The sequence below is a fragment of the Sciurus carolinensis genome, unplaced genomic scaffold (genome assembly GCF_902686445.1).
Source record: "Sciurus carolinensis unplaced genomic scaffold, mSciCar1.2, whole genome shotgun sequence".
In the NCBI taxonomy this organism is placed as follows: domain Eukaryota; kingdom Metazoa; phylum Chordata; class Mammalia; order Rodentia; family Sciuridae; genus Sciurus; species Sciurus carolinensis.
In genome coordinates this window covers 618385-633678 of record NW_025920197.1, presented here as the reverse complement: position 1 = coordinate 633678, position 15294 = coordinate 618385, and the positions used below count along the sequence as shown (strand labels likewise).

General features: G+C 37.8%; 1 pseudogene; it reads right to left on the bottom strand.

Moving 5' to 3' along the window:
- The window catches only part of LOC124974967 (protein-L-isoaspartate O-methyltransferase domain-containing protein 1-like), a 136357-nt pseudogene extending 121371 nt beyond the window's left edge, over positions 1–14986 (bottom strand).
- Between the last annotated feature and the right edge of the window lie 308 nt (positions 14987–15294).

The following is a 15294-nucleotide window of genomic DNA, read 5'->3' as shown; positions in this document are numbered from 1 at the left end:
GCAGAGGAAGAAGTCAAACTTCAGGGCAATAATACAGTTGAATTGCAATTGTGACTGATGCTGCAGCCCATCCTGCAGAGTGCTTGGTGCTAGATTGCCCTCCAGTTTGTCCTGTCTTCAGGCTGGGTGAATATGAGCTGTGCCTTGGAATATGATTTTGGGTTAAATGACTCTGAGGGCAAATCTGAGAAATGGATTCTTCTGAGGTATGTCAGATCCCAGTGCTCTCAGCAGGGAACAAAGTGAATACCCTCATCCTCAAGGGAGGAAAGGGAGTGGCATACCATATTATTTGCTGTAGTCTGTACTCACACAGCTTGAATCCATTTGCTGTGTGTCTTAAGTTCAGTGGCTACCTACTCTCACACCTGTCTTCTCCATCCCTGCCCAGTACTCTGGTTTACTTGGTGGCATGATTCACATCTTCATCACTGAAGCATCTGAGACCTTGACCACTATGGTCTTCAGACACTCTAGGTGGTGACCTATTGATTTGCTGTTAAATTTTGGCCAGGAACTTCTACAAGACACCTTAGTGTGCCACTTGGGTGCCAAATATATCCTTTCCTGTCCCCATAATCTAGTAACAGCCTTACTGCTTCCAGTGATCAGTGTTAGTGACTTCCTCGGGGAAGATATCACAGCATGAGGAGCCCAAGTGAAAGATAGTCAGAGCTTAAAGTTTAAGAGGACTCTTAGAGTGTCTCCTGTTGGAAATGATCTCACTTTGGAAATCAGACTCTCTAGACCCACAGAATTTAAATTGGGGGGTAGGAAATGTACAAATTATACAAGTTGGTCACTAGGAGTCATGGTAAAAGAAATTACTTCTAATTCAAACTTTTAGTCCCATGTATTCAAACTGTTGAGGACAAAGCATTATATAATGTTGCCTATGTTGCCTTCCAGGAAGGCACTTGATCTTGACAGGGTATCACCTCCAAGCTAGCGTTTCAGTCATGTCCCTCCATCCCTCCATCAGGGTATCAATTTATGGACTGTATACTGTTCCATCCTCTTCATGGAGTTTGTGATTGTGTTCCCATAGTTATTTTCATAAGCGGGCTACTGGGTCCAATGAGTTGTATGAGGACTTGTTTGTACAGAAAACATTCTAGATGCCCTCACACAGTTCTGGTTGAGTATCTGAAGGCAGGGAAGGCAAACTCATACCTTGAGTATTTTGATTCCAGCCAAATTGAATTATTTCCCCTCCTAGAGTGGTCTATGGCTGGTTAGTTTACTTGACAAAAGTATTATATTAGAGGAATCAAGATATGTTCTTTTGGCAGCAGATTTTACATGGGCTGTGGGACTATCATATCAGTTTTAACAGGAATTTGTGCTGTTGATTGTAACCAATGCCTCAACCCCTCCATTAATGCTACTCCATTAATGACTATTTTTTCAGTCCTCCCTTTTCCATGGTGTGTTTGTGTGTGTACTCTCTGGCAGGTGTTACTATGCCATATTAAGACCTTCAAACTCCATACTAACTCTTACCAATCTAATAACCTGCTTCTGCTTCAGACCTCCCTGTCCCTGACCTTTTAGATATTACACTCATCTTCTTGTTCCTGACTGACAAGAAGCTATTGATTTCCCCCAGGGACCCATATATTTTATACCCTTGGCCAATTTTTTCTCCATTCAAAGTGGAGAACCACATGCACTCCTTCCCTGCAGGTCTGCCTATCAGAAATTCTTTTCTCTGCACTTTCAGAGCCCTCTGTAAATGTTGTCCTACAAACCACTGGCAGATTCTACTGGACACTGAGGCAACTATTTATAAACTAAGATGTACATTTCCTTCCTGAGTAGCTGGTAGGGAGAGCCCCACACATACCTCATCTGTGACACTTGAGGGTGGTTGAGGGTGATGTACTATTCTCCCCCCCTCTAATCAAAAATTCATGGAGCTCCTGGAGCTCCTGGCTGCATGCATGAATGACTCACTTGTCCCCTCTAGACTGACTCTTGGACTCTCCATCTTAAGATGGATTTCTTCAGTTCTGTTTGACATTATGACCTGAGGACCTCATAGAATTTGATCCATGGTGGTCAGCTCTGACTTCATAGGGAGGGATTCCATCTCTACTAGGACTATGTTTCTGGTTGTAGTGTTCTCTGCTGCAGATGACAGGACTTGATCCAGTACCCTGCAAATCTTCATTGTTGTTCTGCTGCCCAATGCTAGTTTATCCATTTCCCTTGTCTCTCAATGCACAGATCACAGAAGCATTCTCAATTGTGGAATATGCAAATCCCATAACCTGAAAAAGCCAATTTGGCAATGGGTTCCTTGTCAGTGTTGGGAAATGAAAGATGCCATGATTTGTCCTTTTTTGTAAATGGGCACTTGTTAGATTGCTGGGTCCATAAGCACTTCATCAACTGAATGTTTGCTAGATATATATTATACATCTCAAATGCAGATGTCTTTGCAAGGCCTCCAAAATACTTCTCACTTCTTATTTCTCTGTTCTCATCAAGGTAATTCCATCAACATATTTTTTCTTATTTTTTATTTTTGTTCCTTTTAATTATAATGACAGTAGAGTATACTTTGACTTATTTATACAAACATGGAGTACATTTTATTCTATAAGGATCCCCATCTTGTGGTTGTCCATGATGTACAAATTGACAGTGGGTTATTCACACATGTACACAGAAAAGTATGTCAGAATCGCTCCTTGGTCTTCTCTTTTCCTATCCCCTTTCCCTTCCTCTCATGCCCCTTTATCTAATTTCTTGAACTTCTCCCACCCCTACACTTGTGTGTTAGCATCCACATATCAGAGAGAACATTTGACCTTTGTTTTTTGGGATTGGCTTATTTTGCCTAGGATAATAGTCTTCAGATCCATTTTTCACAAGATGTTAAAAACATTCTTTTTTATGACTGAGAAATATTCCATTATATATGTATGCCACATTTCATTTATCCATTCATCTGCATGAACATGCATTGTTAATGTGATGATTTGAGAGAGGTTCGATTATACAGGTCCCTTCAGAGTGCATGAAAATGGACACCTGGTTAACACAGCAAGAATGTAGATCAACTATATCTTCCTTATCACTGGAAAGTTAACTGCCCCAGATTATGCTTCTGCTAGGGATGGAGAACACCTGTGCCATTTCAGGGACTTCAAACCATGTGGAAGTTATCCAAAAAGCTTGAGACCAGAATTGTTTTGGGATTTTGGGTATCTTGGAATATTTACATATTCTAAGAGATATGCATTATTTGGGGAAGGGACCTAATTCTAAACACAGAATTCACTTTTTTTATAAATAGCTTATAAAGATAGCCTGATGGTGATTTTGTACTAATGTTTAGTGCTCTAACATTTTGATTATGATCTTTCACATGAGGTCAGATGAGAAATTTTCCATTTCTAGTGACACATGATGCTCAAAATGTTTTTGATTTGGGGGCATTTCAGGTCTTATATTTTTGGATTTGGGATTCTCCACCTGTATTTGAGTCTGTGTGAATCTCCTAAGGCCAGAATCCTGTATTGTAGAATAGGAGAAACAGTTGGAAACATTACTTGTTTTGAGTTTGTGGTTGTCCAATGTCAACCTCCTGAATCACATATAGGGTACACACTGGTGAATTACATGAAAATTATATAGACAAACAGTCTCACATCCTCTGATTTTTAAGAGTGGTATTCATCTTTACCATTTCCTCCAGAATACCAGGTTTTGGATTTACTACTTGGATCATTGGAAGGAAGAAGTTTTAGAAAATTCCATTTATGTTTCCCACTTTATGAACTCTTATGCTGCTAGCCAAGAAGTCAGAACATTTCTGTTCCCATTATACCTACAGAGATTTGGCATGTAACTGAGATGTGGATGTGTAGAACCAAGAGAGCCTCTGCTACGGGGCTCCATTTGTGACCTTCCATTATCCTCAGTCACTCCAACAGTCTGCTATGGAGCTTCAGTCCTTTGGTATCAAATCAGATACTATAGAACCATCTCTAAATACTTGCCCAATCTTTTCTAGCCAGGGCAGTTGTTCTCCAAGTACATGGGCATATATCTTTAGGTGAAAGGATTAGCAGGGATGATTGCTGCATAGATTTGACTTGCTGTTGGAGGGAACTCCCTTCAGGTGAACTGGCCTCTCTTTTTGTCCTGGCTTCTGAGACTGAGAACTGCATCAGGCCCAGAGAGTTGGCAAGAGATCATGCTTTTTATGGTGTGAGTGCCCTGGCCCTTGTAAGATCACCATTCCAAGGATTCCTAGTTCTGTTCCCACTTCTTTCCTACTGTCTGCAATGGCAGTTCTGGAAATCCTACAGTAGAGTGAACCATTGTTTCTCTAGGCTTTGAAAAGCTGATCTAGAAACATGGTAGTACATCTCTCAGGTCCTTGGTGGAGTGTTAACTCCTATGACATGAATCATGTCTTCTGCACCAGTTTTCCCTTATCCAGCTTGATGCTCCATATCTTGATCCAGCACCCCTGGGATCCAGCCCATATGTCCTCCCTCAGGTCCTGTTATGAGTGTCAGATAGAACCTGCAGATGTATAGACCATTTCTTCCCTTAGCAAGCCAAATGATGTTGTGTTGGACTTGGATTTTGTTCAGCAGGCAAGGAGGGGAGTTGGAAGTACTTATTATCTTGCAAAATAGAAATGTTGGTATTATCAGTGTGATATGAGGAGAAAAGACCACTTCTGTGGATCAGATGATCCAGGTCACTCTTAGGATTCAGTATTTTTGGGTGTGTCAACCAAAATTTCCCTATCCTGCTTCTTTTCACAGTGATCATGTATATTCAGCATGTTCCATAAAGAACATCTGACCTCCAACCGTCCAAATCTTGAGTCTTTGAGTTTTTCCTCAGCAGTGTAAACCACACAGTTTCAACTCTAGACCTTGCAGTCATTTCATTTTCTCTTATGACCACTTCTAACCTGTCAATAATTCCATTTCTCCTCATTTTTCAAATATATTCAGAGTCTAGACACTCTCACCACCCCAATGGCCACCACCATAGTCAGAGTCAACCATCACCTCTCAACTAGATTATTGTGATATCCCCTCATCACTTTCCCCTCCTCTACCTCCTTGTGGCCTATGTTCTGCTCCCAACACAGAAGCCAGTGTCACCCTACTAATATGCAAACCAGTACATATCACTCTCAAAATAATACAAACCTTCCCATATGACTCAGAGTCAAAGCCCCTAATGAGGTATGTATTTCTCAAAACTGTCTGAACCTATTATTTCTCTCACCTTATGTCATGCATTTCCCCACCAACTCACTCTGCTTGAGGCCTCTGTGCTGGTCCTAATATGTGTGTGCACAGTATGACCTCAAGAACTCTGTACTGTGTATTCCTTCTGCATAAAATTATGTGCCTCAGTCTTTCCATATGCTTTCTCCCTTATCTTCTTTAGATCTGGACTAAAATTTAATCATCTTGATGGGGCTCTTCCTGATCCCCATCTGCTGTGGTTTGGATCTGCTTTGGGTCATCCCAACATCCTTGTGCTAAAGACTTGCTGCTCAGCTGGTGTTCATTGGAGGTGGCAGAACTTTGAAGCAGTGGGCCCTGCAGAAGGTCTTTGTCATGGAGGTGTGCATCCCAGTCAGAAGATGAAGTTTAGCCACAGTGCTGCCACAGTACACATTCCCTTGCCACAGACCCCAAAACAGTGGTCTAACCAGTCATGGAAAGAAACCTCCAAAACTGTCAGCCAAAATGAACCTTTCCTCTATTTAAGTGGACCACCTCAGGTATTCAGTTACAGTACCTAATGTACAGCTGACCAATGTGCTATCTGAAACTCTGACCCATTTTTACCACACATTCCCTGAGTCTTCTTTATTTTTTTTACAAACCACTTATTTTCAAATTTTATGTTTCCTTCTTCAATATAAAAACTCTAGGAAGAGAAAGTTTTTTAAGCTTTAATCAGTGCATTACCTTTATTTGGCACTATATATCCATTTATTGAATGAGTATTTTCTTCAGTATATAAACTGAAAGTATAGGAAGGACTATCAATATAAATTGATTGTGTAAATAATTCTTGAGTTTTGTTTTACCAAGAGGTATGCAAAAGCAGTAAAAACAAAAGTCAGTTACACCAATTAATAGTCACAGTCAAAGAGATATTATTTGTTTTGTTTTTTCTTAAAGAATCATGGTATGGGAATTAAAAGAACTCAGACATGTTTCCTTACTTAAAATAATGTACATATTGGGTAATTATGCTAAATGTAGCATGGATATTATTATGAGCCTTCAGGGGACTCAAATTATATTTTAAAACCCTGACTCCTCATGTGACATTTTTTGGAGATAGGGTTTCTGAAGAAGTAGAAAGTAAAATAAGGTCAGAAAGCTGGAACCCTGACCCAATGGTATTATTAAATGTCCTTTCATAAAGAGACATCAGAGAGCTCAGGCATGCTTTGAGGTGCATGTGTACAAACAAGGTCAGTTGAGGACACAGCAAGATGGTGGTCATTTTCAAGCTGTGGAGGAAGACCTCACCAGAAACTGATCCTGTTGGCTTCTTAATCTGGACTTAAATCAGAACTGTAAGAAAATACATTAGTTAAACCCCACCCCCAGACTGTGATATTTTGTTATGGCAGTCTACATAGACTAAGACAAGTTTATAAGTATTCTGGAGTTGATTCTAGAGAAATTTCCTAGCAGAAAAGGACTCATTAATGGTATGTGTGTTAACAAGCTATTTCCAGGTAGAGGTTTAATGTGGATGAGAAGGCATGGAAGCATGAGGAATTATGTGGAAAAGGGTATAAGGGAACCTCAGTGAAGAGATGTTTGGAGGTACTTTTGAAATGGGATGGAGGGTCACATCAGACAGTACACTGCTGGAAATGTGGAAAAATGGAGCACAGATATGCATGCAGTTGTGTGACTTTGGACATAAGCCAAAATTTTAAGCCAAGTTCTGAATTTTTTCATGAAATGGAGATGTGGTTTTTTTGTTCTCTTTTTCTTTTGCAGTGCTTGTTATTAAATGCAAGATCTTGTGCAGGGTGGGCAAACACTCAACACTGAACTATATTCCCCAGCTGTGTTATAGATTTTTTTGTGAATAATCAATACATTTTTGTGAAATATATAGTTGCATACCAGGCATCTAATAAATATAGCAGTGAAATATGAATAAAATAAGGTCTGCTGGAATCAAACCAAACATTGAAATCATTACACTCTGCTTGTGGAGATTAATGGAGATTAGTTCTACATTGTTTTCAGGTGGAGTTAGGGCCACAGACTAGGAACTTGCTTTTGTTTACTCATGTGGCTCTGGAGGATAAAGCAGGACCTTTGCTAAATGGGAGAGATCCATCTTGAGAGAGTGGAGAAGGTGGTAATGAGTTTGTTGTAGAGAAGGGAGCCAGAACTGAATAAGGGCACAGAGATGGCTAGCACATTGTCACACACCTGTAATCCCAGCAACTTAGTTGGCAACAGTGGGAAGATTTCAAGATCAAAGTCAGGCTCTACAACTTAGACCCTGTCTTAAAAGAACTGGGAATGTAACTCAGTGGCAAAGCATGTCTGGGTTTAGTCCCTAATACCAAAAGAAAGAAAAAAAAGAAAAAAGAAGACAATAAGGAATATGAATCTTGAGGAGTGCCAATCTAAGCAGTAGATTTCTTTCTTATCTAACACTTCACAGAGATGAGAGATTATTGCCTTGGTCCAGGATCAGGAGTTTTGAAGGTTGAGTGAGACAGAAAGAATGAGAAGTTGAGAGTAATGGAAGAGCTGGCAGCTGAAATCAGTGTTCATTGGATGTTTGGTTTGGGAAGAAAGTGATGTGAGCAAGTGTCTGCCAGTTTTGACCCACAGGTCACACACAGCCTAGTGGCTGTTTTTATACAGCCTGTGAACTAAGGATGGTAGTTGTGTTTTTCAGTGGTTGGAAAAAACATCAATATAAAGATATTTGATGATATGGAAATTACATGGACTGCCAATTTCAGTATCCATAAATAAAATTTTATTGGACTACAGCCTTGCTCTTTCATTTACATATTGTCTGTGGCTACTTTTGCCTTAAAGCAGTAGTAAGTTTTAGTAGTTGTGACAGAAAATCTATTGTCTGCAAATTCTAAATTATCATCATCTGACTTTTTGTAGGAAGAGTTTACTAATTGTTATGCTAGAATATTAGCAACATTGAATTCAATGACAAGAAAAATTTATTTGGGTCTTTCTTCTTTATTTAGCTAAGGATTATTAATTTTGTTTACATTTTCAAATAACCAGCTCCTTATTTCATTGATTTTCATATTGTTCTTTAGTTTCCACTTTGTTTATTTCTGCCATGATCTTTTATTATTTCTTTAATTCTACTGATTTTATTTTTTTATATTTTTCTAAGACCTTAATGTGTGCATCACTAGGTTATTCTCTTTTTTCCTTTTAAATTTTATTGAGTTCTCTGCTTTTATAAATGTAGAAACTCATATCTGTGAGATTTCCTCTTATCACTCTTTTTTATATTTTTAAGTTCTGATATGTGATCTTTTAATTTTCATTTGATTTTAGAATTTTTTTAAATTCCCTCTTTGATTTCTTCATTGACACCCACTGTTCTTTGAAGATATTTTTCAGTCTCTGTGTGTTTGTATAATTTCTATAGTTACTCTTGCAGTTGGCTTCTAGTTTTATCCCATTATCTTATCACAAGCAAGAAATTGTTTGCATTTTTAAATATATTACCACTTGCCTGGCAGGGTGGCATGAGCTTGTAATCCCCGTGACTCAGGAGTCTGAAGCAGGAGGATCATGAGTTCAAAACCAGCCTCAGCAATGTTGAAGCAATAGGCAATTCAGTGAGATCCTATCTCTAAATAAAATATAAAGTGGGACTGGGGTTGTAACTCAGTGGTTGAGTGTCCCTGAGTTCACTCCACAGTACCTCTCCCCCAAAATATTAAGACTTGCTTTGTGACCTGTATATAATCTGTTTTGGAGGATAATTCTTGTGCTGATAAAAAGACTGTATTATGTTGCTGTTGGTGGGAATAATTTGCATATGGTCAGTACAAATGTAATGCTGTTCCCTTCTTGATTTTTTCTTTTTTTTTTTGGTTCTGGGAAGAGTGAGTATTTTAGTCACCTATTGTTGGCAGTTGCAGTGTTGTGCAGCTGTTCTATCAGCATCTTGGGAGACTGAGGGAGGGAGCAATTTTGATTTAATTTTAAATCAATTTAATCATTAAGGGATGTATCTTATGCACTGCTATATCCTCAGGAGCTGGCATAAGTTCTAGAATAATAAATGTTTCTCTAAAGAATGAGGAAATAGAAAAATTTAGCTGTGGTCACAAATTCAAAAGTTTTACAACTAAGATGGAGGTAAGCACTACATACAAAGCATAAAAGGCTTATTCTTCATGCTTTTATATCTTAAATAAAGCATAATGGCAACTATTATTTATATTAAATCTATTGTATGCATGTCAAAAGTATTTTATCTGATACTAGGGAATAAAGCATTCCACAGAAGTCAATCTTATAGATAAATACATTTTAAATTAATTCAATAATTTTAGCTGTTGAATAATATTGTAGAATGCAATTAATATTTTTTCATTTCTTCCTGAAAAGTTTTCCTTCTGACTTTATGCCAACTATCATCCCTACAAACATACAGTGCATATTATAAAAAATCACATTACTGAAGAATTAGGGAGGCAAGTAGGTAAGCTGTGAGGAAGAAAAAGGGAGAGAAGAAAAATATTACAAATTATGCTTTTGATTCTTTTGGTCTTGTAAGCCATTCAAATGAGCATATATAAAAGTACAGAGAGAAGAATATTGTCATTCAATTTTCTGCCTGGAGTAATTTGGAAGGAAAAAAATACATTTCACAATGAAAGGAAACACAGGAAAAAAAGAATATGTTAATTTTTTTCTTGTGTCATGACAGGAAAATAAGTTGAGGTAAGCTCAATAGAAATCTTGTAATCACTGAAGAAGAAATATGATGTAGGTGTCCTGCCCACTTAAGTATTCAGATTGTGAGTGCAGCTCACAAGGTTTACATTCAAAACCCATAAAGAATACCCATAACTCAATAGTTCTTTAAGTAAAACCCAATTAAAATGACCTAGGCACAGTGGAACATACCTGTAATCTCAGCAACCCTTGAGGATGAGGCAAGATGATCACAAGTTAGAATTAGCCTCAGAAAATTAGAAAGAATAAATAAAATAAAACAAAAAATATTTCTCTGGTTTCAATTCCCAATACCAAAATGCATATAAATTGATGCTCTATATCATTAAGTAGGAAAATGACATATTGTAACTACAATGAGGTAACAATGCACACACACTTAGGGCTATTTATAAACAAGAGGGCTGCAGATGTAGCTCAGTGGTACCATGTGCTTATTAGTACATGCCAAGTCATTTGTCAATCCCCAGCACTGTAGGCTAGTAGGAGGAAAGGCATGCCAGTGAGAATGTTTAGAAACTGGAACCTCACACACTCATACAACTTTGGTGGGAATATAAAGTAGCACAGCCACTATGGAAAGAAGTTTGTCCATTTCTCAAAAAGTTAAACATAAACTTAGTATACATTCCAGTAATTCCACTCCTAAGAATCCAGTCAAGAGAAAGAAAACAATGACATACACATGAACGCTCACAGCAGCAGTATTTCTAACAACCAAAACCTAGTGATTCATCTCTTCATTTACTGGTGAATGGATAAACAAAAGGTAGTATATCTACTCAACAGGACATTATTCTTCCATAAAGAGTAGTAAAGCATTAATACAAGCTACCACATGTAAGAACCTTGAAAATATAGCCAAGTGAAAGAAACCTGATGCAAAAGATCAGCTATTATATGATTCCATCTATACAAAAGGTTCACAAGGGTCCTGATCAATGAAGACAGAAAGCATATAACTGGTTGCCATGGTCTGTAATACCAGTTAGGAGTAGATCATTTGGGTATTTTTTGTTTGTTTGTTTTTGGCATAATAGAAGTATGTTCAAACTGGACTGTGGTAATGTTTGCAAGAACTTTAAATCTGTTAAAAATCTCTTGATTAGTGCATGTAAAGTAAGTAGACTTTATGATATGTAAACCATAGCTCATTAAACAGGGAGACAGAAGGGAGTCTGAGCATGCATGCACATGATGACAAGAGATAATGAGTACCTGAGGTCAAAGGGAATGTAGGCTAGAAGACTAAGGACCATTTAATGTCCTGGAGTAAAGAAACAGTACAGACACCAAACAAGCAGGACGTAGCTTCACCAATCAGTCCTTCTGGACAATTCACCTGCTGCAAATGTCTATACAGGTGGAAGTAAATGTCCTGCTGGTCAAATATCTGACTTTTGGAAATGAATTTAGGAATGAATATTTCAGCATACACTAAATCAGTGGCATCCACATGCTGGAATGATTCTGGAAATCTCAGAAAGTCATTCCTATGACTAGGGATTTAAGCAAAATATTTAGAGACATTATTGGACATGGGCATCATAGGTTTTATAAGTAATCTAAAATTGTTATGTTATGGGTTACATAAGAAAAATGGAAATGATCCCTAAGCAAAACAATACAAACAAACAACAACAATAACAAAAAAACATAACAGGGGTTGGGGTTATGACTCAGAGGTAGAGTGCTTGCCTGGCATGTGTGGAACCCTCGGTTTGATTCTCAGTACCACATAAAAATAGATGAATAAAATAAAGGCCCATCAACATCTTAAAAATTTTTAAATATTTTAAAATGAGGAAAAACAAATTAGCCCTCACAAACAACAAGAGGTGATTATAGCCCATTCTCTGCATTGGTGTATGTGAAGTGAAGTGGGAATTCCCCAAGAGCCCTCTGCCTTAAGAGTGGTACTGAAACACAGATGCTTGCCCTCCCTGATTCAGTGGGCATTCCACCAAATTATGCAGTGTGTGTGGCTCCTCAGGTAGGGCCCACTTGTCAGTGAGTCCTGTCTCCTGTATTTTAGGTATAGGAGACAAAAATGGGAGAGGGTGTGGTGCTCAGGAGAGAGTATCTGTTATGAGTTCACCGTGAAGGAGTGGAGACAAATCTACCTCACTGCAGATAATTACACCATGCATAGCATCCTTCTTTGGACCTAGGTCTAACTGATTTTACAGATGCATTTCCTACCCTGTTTGACTCAAAACACACAAAAGGGAAACAGACAGGATATGGGATAAAGGATTAAGTAAGCTTCCTCAGAAACTTGGTGGATTCAAACTAAACCATAATCACAGATTTGCAGATTGCCCTGCCTTTCCTTCTTTAAAATTTTTATCTTTCCCAGAAAATAAAGAGCTCAATCAAAAGGAGATAATTATATCTTGGTTTTCACTGTGCAGGATCATATAATAAAAAAGTCTTGGAGAAGTCACGACTATGTATCCAACCACAGATCCATGATTCCCTCTAGCCTTAGAGCAAGAGGAAAATACCTAGTGTAATTCAGATCATCTACATGAGCTGCATACTTCCTTTCATGATGCCCTCTGGTTATGAATTAAAAGACAAAACAATAAAGCCTGAGGCCTGCCTACAAGTGCATCTGGTCACAGAAATTCAGCATCTTGGAGACTGTGACTAGGCAAGGAGTCTCAAAAGGTGACCTCATTGCTAGCAAGTTTCTATTTATGACACACACATCTCCTACCCTTCCTTTGGCAGACTGACCTTTCTCAGCAAGAGCTAGCTGGCAGGTGCTGGAGAACTGAGGAACAGGATAATCATGCACTCCAAGGTTGGTTAGACATGCCATGAAGACTGAACTTTAGCTGAAACTTGCCAGAGCAAGAAATATAATGGATCGAGGTCAGCAACTTTCATTTTTAAAAGTAGCAGCTCTTTCTACTCATGCCTCCTACTTTCCTTTTGATTTGGAGGCTATCATAAACCCTAGATATTGTCATGATGAAAGTGATAGATATGTAGAAGTTTCAAACTTCTAAAAAATTCATATCTCAGAATGAGGAAGACCATCAAATTTTAATATGAGATTGTAACTTTCTCTTTATTGTTAGAAATTAATAATTTGCTACCTTCTTGAGCAATGATTAAATATCAAGAACTAACTCAGGTAGGAGCTGTGGCACATACTTGTAATCCCAAACTGTTGGGAAGTTGAGGCAGGAGGATAACAAATTCAAGGCCAGCCTCAGCATCTAAGCAAGGTGTAAGTAATTTAGCAATCTCCTGTCCTGAAATTAAAGATAATAGAGATGGGGCTGTGGCTCAGGGGTTAAGTACACCAGTACTAAATAAATAAATAAATAAATAGATAAATAAATAAACAAGTTGTGAAATGAAAGTACACCCTCACCTTTTTTAATGACAGAGATAAATAAAATAAATCACAGGTTCCATGACTAAAAGAGTAAGGAACTAGATACTATATAGGAAAATGGGATTTGGGGCTCAAAAATGTCTTAAAAGTGACAAAATGTGACCCCACAATCTATCATCCATACTGGGACAGTCTCCCTACTAGAGTATACATCATTCTGTGTAAAAAACCTTCTGTGTAATCCCAACACTCTAGAAAAAAATTTACACCATTCTTGTTCTGATAACTAGAGCACAAAACCTCAGTTGTCACACTGCCATGCTAAAAAAAGATGCTTACATCTCCCTAATTTCTCCCCACAATGACAAGAGTCTTATGTGTCTTAATGTTTCTAACTGAATGTCTGCCCCACAGAAGAGTCAGTGAAAGTAATGGCTATTCTCAATGACTTTCTAAACTTTATTCTCTGTCTAAAACAATGTCCTACACAGTACATTCCTCCATCCGTGCCCCACAAAAGAGTCAGTGCAAGTGATGACTTCCTAAACTTCATGTACATTCTCATCTAAAATGATGCCTTCCTCCACCTATGCTCTTCCCACATACATTCCAGAGACTTATCTGTCACTTCATAGGAGCTCTGCTCACTTATTTTTCTCATCTTTATAACACCATGTACTTATGAGGATTATTAGAAATACTCAGTGAGGTACTACACATAGAGTGCCTTAAACAATGTCCAGCATTCTTCATAAACACCTAGTGTGCTCCTTGAGGGCAGAGCTCTTTGTCACCTTTGATCATGGCTGTACAACCACACTAGAAACAATTTCTGGCAGAACAGGCATTGAGTAAGTTGATAATATTTTAGTGAATATATCAAAGTCTGTGTTTTACTTCAATCTCCTGTTTTGGTTCACCAGTGCCACAACCTCCATATTCCACATACACCTCTTTCTCCAACAAAACATGTACAAAATTCTCTTTCCTTCTAAAATGGGATACCAACAAAACTATCAAATTCCAAATGTGAGTAATCATAAAACTTTACCTGAAGTATACAAAATAACACTTGAGTTTCCTGCTCAATTTTATGTACAATGAATACAAGTTGGAGAATATTTCCAAGAGCTAGCTATCAGAATTCTAGTTTTGTGCCAAAAAAGGGTCAGGGCTGGGAATGAGATTTCTACCACTATGTTCCCAAATTTGAGTAAGGAAGATAACTACTTTCAGTACACAGATTCCACCACACTTTAGACAAAGTTACAAAGTCTTGAAATTACAAACCGTGATGCAAACTCAATTTATTAAAATAGAATTTTATGAAAATATCATTACCTAAAATTAGGCCTACCATTGCACTCAAATATCAAGTTCTACCTCCCAGGATAAGAAAATATAATTCTGGTTCAAGTTCCAATGCTTCCATAACTTTAGAATAAATGCAAGATGCTGAAAAGTGTAAGTTTCCATGCTTCCAGGTGAAGTCTTTGTAAGCACCATCTCTGTAGACTTCCAAGTAGTAATCTGCATGATCAATTGCTCTGAAGGCTTGCTCCACTCTTTAGGTGCAGATATATGAAGCTTCGTTAAGTTTTTCAACTAAATCATTATCTTCCCCAGTACTCACAGCTCCTCCCATGATAGTATTCAAATCAAATCATAAGTTTAAAAATGCAATAGAATCAGTAGAAATCATTTCCAATGATGTAGTACTTTGTTTTCCTTTTAATACTGCACTTGATATTAAAAAATAAACTTATGCTGGATGAAAAGAAGAAAAACAAATAAATTACTACTCAAGAGGAAAATAACTCCATTTTATTAAATTTATGCCATTATAATTAACCATCCTTTCTCAGGAATACATTCTGCTCCAGGTATAGTGTTAAGTGTCTTAAATATAGTATTTTTTATACTTCTTTAAAAACCAAAAGGTCACTTATGTAT